This window comes from Penaeus monodon, unplaced genomic scaffold (assembly GCF_015228065.2).
Source record: "Penaeus monodon isolate SGIC_2016 unplaced genomic scaffold, NSTDA_Pmon_1 PmonScaffold_12253, whole genome shotgun sequence".
NCBI classification, from domain to species: Eukaryota; Metazoa; Arthropoda; class Malacostraca; order Decapoda; family Penaeidae; genus Penaeus; species Penaeus monodon.
This window is the reverse complement of record NW_023641105.1, coordinates 1-9,994: the sequence shown is the minus strand read 5'-3', so window position 1 is coordinate 9,994 and position 9,994 is coordinate 1. Positions and strand designations below refer to the sequence as shown.

Sequence of the window (9,994 nt, the reverse complement as noted above, 5' to 3'; positions counted from 1 at the left end):
TTTTTCACAATGATTTGGGTTTCCGTCCACCACACACACACACACACACACACATATGTATGTACTTAAAATATATATATATATAATATATTATATATATATATATATATATAATTTTATATACAATATGTATGTGTGTTAATTATATACATGTATATATACACATACATATTTTTATCCCAAATAATACACTAGTACTTTCTTATTAAGAATGCATTGAAGACAGACCACTGACCATCAAAGCGTAATTACCTGTACTAGACACGTCTATTAGCACGGTGTAACAACTGATCGTTTACAGCTCAGTGCCTCAGTGCTCGTTCATCCTGTTTTTGTACTAAAGCCGTTTCGCAAAGCCACTCTTAGCTTGCTAAACACTCGAAGAAAAATGAGTTTGAGGATGAGTTTCCGGGTGGAGTGTCGAGAATACTCCGCCGCGAAAAACTAGACCATGGTAAAAAACAAATGGTATTAATTAATGATCTTAACTATCCCTAAGTAAGCTAAAATAACCTTTTATGTGGTTAGTAATACTAATTCACCATGATATATATATATATATATATATTATATATATATATATATATATTTTTATATATATATAGTGATCTGTGGGAATTTTTACGGAATCTAGGTATTTTTTGGCAGCCCATTGGAGTCTTCTAAATTTAGCAAGTGGAAACACTTCCTTATGAACATACAAACAAAATGCCAACAGCATCTGGATTTCCCCAAAAGCAATCATCCATCCAAGTACCAACGTTATTGAATTTCGCTGATCGAGTCGAGAAGTGGTGCTTTCACCGTGATATAATGTTAGGGGTCTGTATAGCTATGGCAATACCCTTATGCATTTAAGTTTCCTTTAGACTCACTAGTCACTACACAGACGACAGTCATTTTTTACCGTTTTTTCTGCCCTGGAAGTCTACAAGGAATGGTACAGAACTAAAGCTTCTAACTGAAGCCAAATATATTGGAAAAAAACCTTATCGTGATTTTTTTTTCTTTTATTATCATTATTGCTTTCCCTTTTATACCTTTTGTTCTTTTGTAGATACCATGCTAAGATTTTCTTACTAAGACAATCAGTATTATTACAGGTCCAAGTAATTCCTAAAAATAATTTAAAATCTGTTTAGAATTGGAAATTTAAAAGTTTAAAAGGGCAGAATTGAATTATTTTAATTCATCCTATTCGTTTTCTGCTTCTTTCCGACGGCGATAACTTGTACTCTATTTCCCATTGACCGAAGCATAATTTCAGTTGATTACTTTATACAAATATAAGAAGTGCTGTTAAATTGAATAAATATGCAAAACATAATTATTATATGTAATAAAATGCCAACAGCATCTGGTGTTCCCAGGCGGTCACCCATCCAAGTACTGACCAGACCCAACGTTGCTTAACTTTGCTGATCGGACGAGAAGCGGTTTCTTTCAACGTGGAGATCGTTGGCGAAGGTTTGACAAACGTTAGCCAGTTTTTTGTTTATGCTCGTCATTTTTATACATTCTAATATAATGCGTGATTTTCTTTTGCTTCAAACTTCATGACCATGACATTTCCCGTGATAACGATGAGATCTGCTTCGTAATGTAAGCATAAAAACACAATCGGGAGTATTGGGAATTCTAAGTCTATTGTTTCCATTTCTTGCATCTGCCACAAACTTTGACTAATTATCGAGCTGTGCAACTCTGTAAAGAATACAAGGTTTACAAGCAGTATGAAGAAATTTAGTAATATAAAAATTTTATATGGTTTTCAATGTGTATCATTCTACTGGCATCTCTTGCACAGAGCTAGAGATATAGCTAAACCACAAGCAGAAATGACTATTATTGAATCCTAAACTTGAGTGATTTCAAACACATTTTCCCGCTATTGTTGTTATTATTATCAATCATTTGTAGTTTGTATTTGTATCGTTTATGATTTATTGTTATTAGTTACTGCTATTAACATAGTCATTATTGTCATGATAATGGTAATAAGGATGCTACTTAAATGTAAATGTGAATCATAATTGCATTTATACAATGAATGGTAATAATATTATGATCATAATACAAACAAAATGTAGGATCATTTTTGATGATAATGATTACCCTCATTCTCAAAACTCCTCGAGTGTGGGCAAGCTAAGAGTGGCTATGCGAAAGGGCTTTTAGTAGAAAAACGGTTAGGATTCGATGACGCTTTGAACGAAAAGTATCAGTTAATACACGGTAATAGGTTTTGGGACGGGTGTTACGTTTTGCGATAACAACTATTTAGTAAGGAAAATACAGATACATACTGATAATTGAGTTTTAAAAAATTCTTTTAAAAAGCAGAAACTCGGTCAGGGTAAAAAAAATCCTAGATCTAGGTTAAAAAAACCAGGATTTTAAACTGACTAAAGCTTTTTTTATATATCAGGAATGGGTGATGAAAAGACAAACAATTACCAAAGTATTTTTAAAGTTAAAATTTGAAAAACAGGATTTGAATCCCAAACAATTCTGTGAAATTTACCTACTGTATACTCATGGGTTCCTCTTCGGTTTTTTGTTGCTTCTTCCCTCAGATAATAGTTTTACGCCCCCCGCCTCGTCTCTCTGCCACCAACACAAGGCGGGCTGGGCAGACGGCTGCTTCCACAGGGTCGTGAACACTGAAAGCCCCAAGAGGCACGGCACCACGCCCCAGAAAAACCAGAGGGAAAGGGCCCTTGGCGGGGCAGGGCGAAAAAAAACACAAAATGACAGTCTTCCTTTTTACAAAGTATTTCCCCGTACATTTTTTCTATAGGCACAATACAGGGGGAAAAAACCAGCTTTCACACTGACGATACAGTTAAACGGGGCAACACAAATTTTATCAGGCACAAAGGACAAAAAGGTCTTAAAAGGGCAGCCCCCAACCGGCCCTTTTGGGCTTTCCCCCGTTTCCCTCCCGGTACGCCAGCTGCGTCATGTTTGCCCGGGCCCCTTCATGTTCACACATCCCCGGTTCCTTTTATTTTAACAATTTTTTTGACAGAGCAAAGCCCCCACGGCGTAGCAATAATAATATATATATATTTTTTTTTGTTGTATGTATGTGGGTTTTATTTTGGATGGAAGGAGCCATCTTTGAAACTTTGCTGAGGTATTCTTTAAGGTATAGTATGTAATAACCCTTTCTGTGCTTTCCTCAGCGTACCCAAAAGGGGGAAATATTTTGGGGCCAAGGTGGTGGGATAAAACCATCTACAAAAATGGAAACCCAGTTATTTTGGGTTTTGTAATGAAGAGAGTGCCCCCTTTTTTTCAGTTAATTTCTAGTGTGGGGAAATTTTTGCTCCAGATTTTTTTTTCAAAAAAGGGGGACTTTTTGGTTTGGTTCTATTCAGTAAATGATGGGGAAACTCTTCACTTCAGACTTTCTCCACCCGGGGGGAGGGCCTTTACAGCATTAAGTACAAGCTTTGTAAGGATGTGCCCCTAACTAACGTAAAAAAATTTCACAAGATGGTGTTCTGTCAGAAAAAAGAGTGTTTTTGTCCAGGTTTTGAGCCATCCTTGGTACCCAGAAATTTTTATGCCTGATTCAGGGATTTTTTTTTCTTTGCAGCCCCCACCAATAAAGACTAAAGCTAATAGAAAAAAAAAGTGAACCCATATGTATATATTGTATATATATACATTACATACACATCATAAATATATATATAATATATAATTTTAATTTTTATTTTAAAATATAAAATAATATAACATATATATGGTTATTTGGGTCAATGAGAAAAAATTTGAAATGTCTAAATTTTTTAATTTCTTTGTGGTTTTTCTATGTTTTATAATACGAGGGGGTTTCAAAAAGTTGTGAAAAAAGAACAGCATAAAAAAAATGGTTTCAGTTATGAGCTTTTTTTTCAAATATGCTGGTTCAGGTAAAACACTTCTGCAGACGTTGATCCCACCCTTTTTAAGCCATTAAGTTTAGATGGCCTTAATCATTAAGGTAAATTTAAATTTTATTTTTGAATAGAGCTCTTTCCATCTTCAACCAGGGAAAAATTTGGTACCTTCCCAAATTTTTTTTAAATTTTTGGAAACAGAAAAAAATCGGGCAAAATTGGGGGCTGAAAGGTGGATGTTAGACGATTTCCCTTTAAAATTTAGTTAGCACAACTTTTAATCCCGAGCCCCATGACGGGTGCTTTTTGTGGGGGAAGAGAAGGTTTTGATGAAACTTTTAGGGGTTTTTTTTTTTTTTTTTTTTTTTTTTTTTTGTGAATTATTCAAATCACATTCATAATAAGCAGAGAAATTTGTTTTCTTGCTCTTGAGGAAGTCAGCTAGCAAAACCCCTTTTGATCTCGGAAGACATGGCCTTTCCTTTTGAACACTCTGATTTGCTTTGACGGTCCACTCCACCCCTGGGACCCACTCTTTGATTGAATTTTATCTCAGGATCTACTGGTACACCCAAATTTTTACCCCCCTGTCAAATTTTCTGCAGAAAAGTTTCAGGCCCTATCCACTGTTAAAAATTTCCATTGAAAAAATTACCCCTGTTTGCTGCAGATTGGGCACAACAGCCTGGGGACTCTTTGAGCAGGAAGCTTGTTACCCCAAAAACTCCCCCCCCAAAAATTTGGTGTGCAAAACCCACAAAAATTTGGTGTTCCTATGATTCTTTTGGGTTACTATCTTATTTTTAGTCAGGGGACAGCTCGCGGTACCCTCAGTAACCCGCAGCTTTAAAGCAAATGTGTAGAGATGTTTATTTTAATAAGCATTTTATGAAAAAATGTGTTTTTGAAGAAAAATGCTTTCATAGTACAATATTTTAGTTTAGTCACTTTCATGGACATTATTATTATTATTATTATTTTTTATTATATTTTTTATTATTTTTTTTTTTTCAAAAAGCTCGATAAAAAAATGTACAGTATAAATTTTTACTTTTCCCCCCTATTGGGTAGAGATGCAAGATTTTATTATGGCAAAAAAAATTCACATTTTTACGTCAAAAACAAAGAAAATGTCAAATTCGGGGTAGTAAAAATAAAGCCAAAGTTAAATTAGTGGACATTGAATTCTGAAATGTTAGTATTATCATACTTTCAGGATCCTTAAAAATGCGATTCCGGGTTTCTCACCAAGATCCTCGGAAAATTTTAAAACCAGAGAGGACTTTTAATGTAACCCTAGAGTTAAAGGGCGAAAGTTTTGGCTGGAGTTTTTGACGTTTGCGGGTGAATATCAATCCACAAGAAGATTTTAACCCAACCACACAGTGTAAAGTTGTCCCATTATTTTTTTTTAACAAACCCATGGTTCCACAGTCCCTTATGACCATCTTGATTTTCCCCTTTTCTTAAATGGGGAGAAAATTTTTTCTTTTAATACAATGATATCAATGCGTATTATTGTTACTGGTGTTATGGTTTTTAAAAATGTTTTTGAAATTTTGGTAACATTTAGACAATGAAAATGAAAAAGCCCCTTTTCTAAAAGCAATGAAAAGGGTAAAAAAGGGGAGTAGGGAGATAATGACGACCCCTTTGGGGTAAGATTGTAGAGCATCTGTGTAAATACATAAAAAAACTTGTATTACAGTGGGTAGGCAGAATCTTTCCCCCGTGCCCATTGGGTTAAATTTTGAAAAAAGTTTAAAAAAAAAAATTACAATTTTTAATGTGTTTGGGAAAATATGGAAGGTCAGTATTTTTTAATGTAATTTCATCAGTTTTAAATGTTTAAAACCATATTTTTAAAAATAAGCAATAATTGCTCGCAGATGTAGATACTTTTGTGCTTTCATTAAAGAAAAAAAATTTGATAAATCATAGTTTTTCATTTGATGCCACTATTCAGTATTGCCACCATTTATAATTATATACTCGAGTTCCTGACCCCCCTTTACTTAATGTTACGGGAACACCAAGTCAATGAAGTGAAGGTAATCGGTTAATTAATGAATGACAAAATTTTAGTTATGTAACCAAAAAATTTCTACACTAAGGGGTCAATGGAGGGACGGCACTGGGGTTTTTCACACTTGAGTGAATGGCTTGTGCCTTACCTGGATTATCGTCAATAGTGATATGTTTTTTTAATTTAAAAGTTCCCCGAGAGATTGGATCAGTTAGGGGTACTGCAATAAGTGGCCCGTTTCAGAAAATCATTAAATTTTGGTTTTTATTTTTAGAAAGGTAAGTTGAATCAATATTTTCTTTTAAGCTAGTGTAATACCACTGTTAAGAAAAGGGGGAATCTTTAAAGTTGTTATACTTGCAAAAAATATAATTAGTGAAACCTCCCCCGGGGGGAGTGGACCAATCCCCGGGGGTACTGCAATACCCGGGCCGATCCGGGCAAAGGTGGAGCAAGCCCCCAGCACTTGCCCTTTCCAAAATCGTTTAATATCGTAGATCCCCCATGGGGGTTATCAGATATTTAAGCTGATAAGAACAGATACTACACTTATCTTTGCCAAAAGGCCGAGAAGCGATACTGAAACAAGGTTTTGTGGTGTCCGAGAAAAGTTTTTGAAGCTGCTAGTGATTTCTTTTAGATATAAGGATTTTAAAACGACATGACATTGGGAAATTATTTAAATCTTGATGGATATGAAAAGCCTTATGAAAATTCCCCGAAACTATTGCGGGGATTTACAAGGATAACTTTTTCGGAAAAATACTTGTAGCTTCTTTAAAAAAACCCCTTTTTAAAAAAACCCAACAGACACATTTCCTGCTACCACACACACCAAATATTATATATGCCCAAAAGGGCCTTTTTCTACTGTATATAAAAATTTTTGACCCCGTAATTTTGCACACACTGACGTCCCCCTGGATGTAGTACTCGTAAAAAAGTAAGCGCACACACTAACACGCACGCACCGAACACTTTTGACATATTTTGTATTTTCATTATACAAAAAAATGGGTTTTTATATATATATAAAATATATATTAAAAATATATATATATAAATTAAAAATATAAAATATTTAAAATAAAATATATATAAAAATTTTATTGGGAAAACCCTTTAAAGAAAAAAAATGTTTTTTCTGGGTTTACTGAGTAAACATTTTATGATCGTTATTATGCATAAATATATATAATATATAATAATATTATATATATATATATATTATAAAAAGAGAGCGAGAGAGAAGAGAGAGAGAGAGAGGAGAGTATTTCGATATTTTATATTAGTCTAAGTAATATAACCAAGATTTGAAAAAAAGATATCCCTGGGCATTATATAGTTAAATTTTCATTTTTACAAAAAATTTTGTAATGTGTATCCATCGTTATAGATTTTTCGAAGGGTTTGATGATATGTTGGAGGGCATATGGGTTTATATATAAAAATATATATTATAAAAATAAAATAAAATATAAATATATATATATAAATTTTTTAATATATAAATTTAAAATATATTCTATATAATATTATATAAATAATATATATAATATATTTTTATATAAAAATATATATATATATAAACATACTATATATAGCAAAACCCACGAAATTTCCATAAAAGCACGGGAGATAAAAATAGCATAACGGAAGTCAGCTGGAAAAAAGCTTATATACATAATTTTGGAAATAATAAGGATTTTTGATCATTGCATCTTGTTCCCAAAAAAGTTATAAATTTGAACATAAGTGTATTCACTAGAGAATCTTTTGCAAAAGAAAAGTTTAATTTGAATTTGTAAGGTGTTTAGAGCGCGTGGGGTTCTCGAAGGTGACGGGGTCGGCGGGGGGTTGTATTAGCATCTTAACCCGAAGGGATACCGTGTCATGAAGGCGGTTTTCCCCAAGCGGGCTCCCATTGAAATGGGGCGCTGACCCCCTTTCGATTAAACCCAAAAGTGGTTAACCGAGTGCGAATTTTTTTTAGGGGGGGATCGTTCCCCTATCCCCCTTTTTAAATCGTTTTAAAATATCCGCATCCCCTTTTTTCATAGTTATACAAATATCCGCTATCCCCTTTTACATATCGTTATACAAAAGTATTACATTAGAACTAGCTCTCTTAAGTGTTGGCGAGATAAAGATTCTTAAATGGCTTAGCATCTCTTAAATGCTTATGGTTGATATATCCCATTACCATATATATGATAAACCAACTCAATAGAAGAAAACTGTCGAGTGGCTATATTTATTTCTCGTAAATTATTCTTTTACATACCGGACATACAGATCTTGTAATCCTATATTAGCTATCCAGTTACTGAACGATTGGAGATGACCAGTTGCAGAAAAAATACAATATCGAAGACATTGACAACTATTTTATTATTATTATTATTATTATTATTATTAGTTTTTTTTTTCATATAACTACCACTAATATATAAGAAAACATTTGATTTTTTTCCTTTTATGTAAATGTTGTTGATCAGTAGTTGCTTAATTTTGCGTATCAATTTGAGGCGTAACTATTTGTTCAAGAATATGTTATTTTCCCTTCAGAAATATAATGTTAACACTTCCTAAAACTTCAAGATGTGGGTTTTAGATGAGAATGAAAGTGTATGAATTCTTAGGGTCTAGCTTGAAATGAATGGGCATTCTAACAGGTTATTAGAAAACTGATCCCCTTGAACTATATACATTAGATCAAATGTATATAGTCTTAACATATCATTTTAATGAACCCACCGAAGTGGGCTATAGAATAAAATTGAATAAGACACTAAGTTGTTCCCCTCCACGGAAACCTTTAGTAAAAGGCGAAAGATTTATGCGTTTTTGAAGGGAAACCAGAGTTAGGTATAAATGGTCACCCCAGTAACCAACAAAGGTAGGCTGGGGAATACTAGAACGATAAATATAAGAGCAAGAAAGGTTTATCGTGAAGTAAATAGATATTTATCTTACAAGGATTAGCACACTTAAAAGCAAATGTGTAATCATGATGTTCAAATTAACCAAGTATAATTGTCAGGCAGATTTAACTTAATTAGATATAACACTTGAAATTGAAACGTCGCATATGAATACCGTTACTATCATAAACAATCAACATCGATTTTTTTAAAGATTCATGAATCTTTGGATTCAAAAACAAAATCATCTAGGAGTAGTTAATATATATATATGCACCTAAAATTTCGTTGGAAATATCACTGAAGAAATATGCTTTCCTAGTAGATATGTTTAGTTTAGTTGCACCTCTATGGCTTATTAGTTTTGAAATGGTCAAACTATGCCCACATATTGCATCATACATGTACCAACATATCGCGTGAAAATCCGTGTAGTAGAACGAAGTTGTTAGTAAAAAGTAGTCTGTGAATGAACATCGAACTCGAAACCATGATCATACTTATAGGACCACTACTATAGTGCGATTGCCGGGTTTCTCGCCGAGATTCATCGGAATATATTCAGCCACGATGAGGACTGTTAGTGTATCCTCTGAGCGGGAAGCGGCTGTCAAGTGTTGTGCTTGAGAGATTTGATGACCGTTCTGACTCGGTTTACCGATGCTCAGAGGAGGATATCAATCCACAAGTCTGGAAGTATAGTAAACCTAACAAGGAAAAAAAAGAACATAATTACAAAACTGAGAGCTTGCCACTTATAGAAGAAAACTGAACAGAAATGTAAGTAAACAATTTCACTAATATTTGGTATTAAATGTTTACATGAAATTTCATTAATAAACAACTATTTGTTCGTAAATATAAATATAGACACTGATACTTGCTACTAGCAGAACTATTACATACTGATACCATTACTTCTTATCTACAGTTGATATTATTATGCATGCCACGTCTTTTATTATTGTGAATATATATTACTACTGCAATTTGTAGATACCTGTAAATTCTGTACCCCCTCTGTTACTTCCTGTAAATATATGGCAACCACAACCACGTTCGCGCTATCCCCCTTATTGCATTTCGTTATGCGGAAGTAATTCCTCGGAAAACCACCTGTATAAGTCAAAATTAATGAATGTCTTAAAGATTTT

At 33.5% G+C, this 9,994-nt stretch overlaps 3 non-coding genes and 1 pseudogene across 3 annotated transcripts; 1 reads left to right on the top strand and 3 right to left on the bottom strand.

The window, feature by feature from the left end:
* Positions 1-1,345: 1,345 nt before the first annotated feature.
* LOC119569049 lies at positions 1,346-1,463 on the bottom strand (annotated as a pseudogene).
* Positions 1,464-6,307: 4,844 nt separating this feature from the next.
* LOC119569050 lies at positions 6,308-6,494 on the bottom strand. The gene has a single exon (XR_005228204.1). It is a non-coding gene; the product is annotated as a U2 spliceosomal RNA (small nuclear RNA).
* Positions 6,495-8,664: 2,170 nt separating this feature from the next.
* LOC119569053 lies at positions 8,665-8,783 on the bottom strand. The gene has a single exon (XR_005228206.1). It is a non-coding gene; the product is annotated as a U5 spliceosomal RNA (small nuclear RNA).
* Positions 8,784-9,330: 547 nt separating this feature from the next.
* Positions 9,331-9,535, top strand: LOC119569052. Its single transcript, XR_005228205.1, has one exon. It is a non-coding gene; the product is annotated as a small nucleolar RNA U3 (small nucleolar RNA).
* The last annotated feature ends 459 nt before the right edge of the window (positions 9,536-9,994 follow it).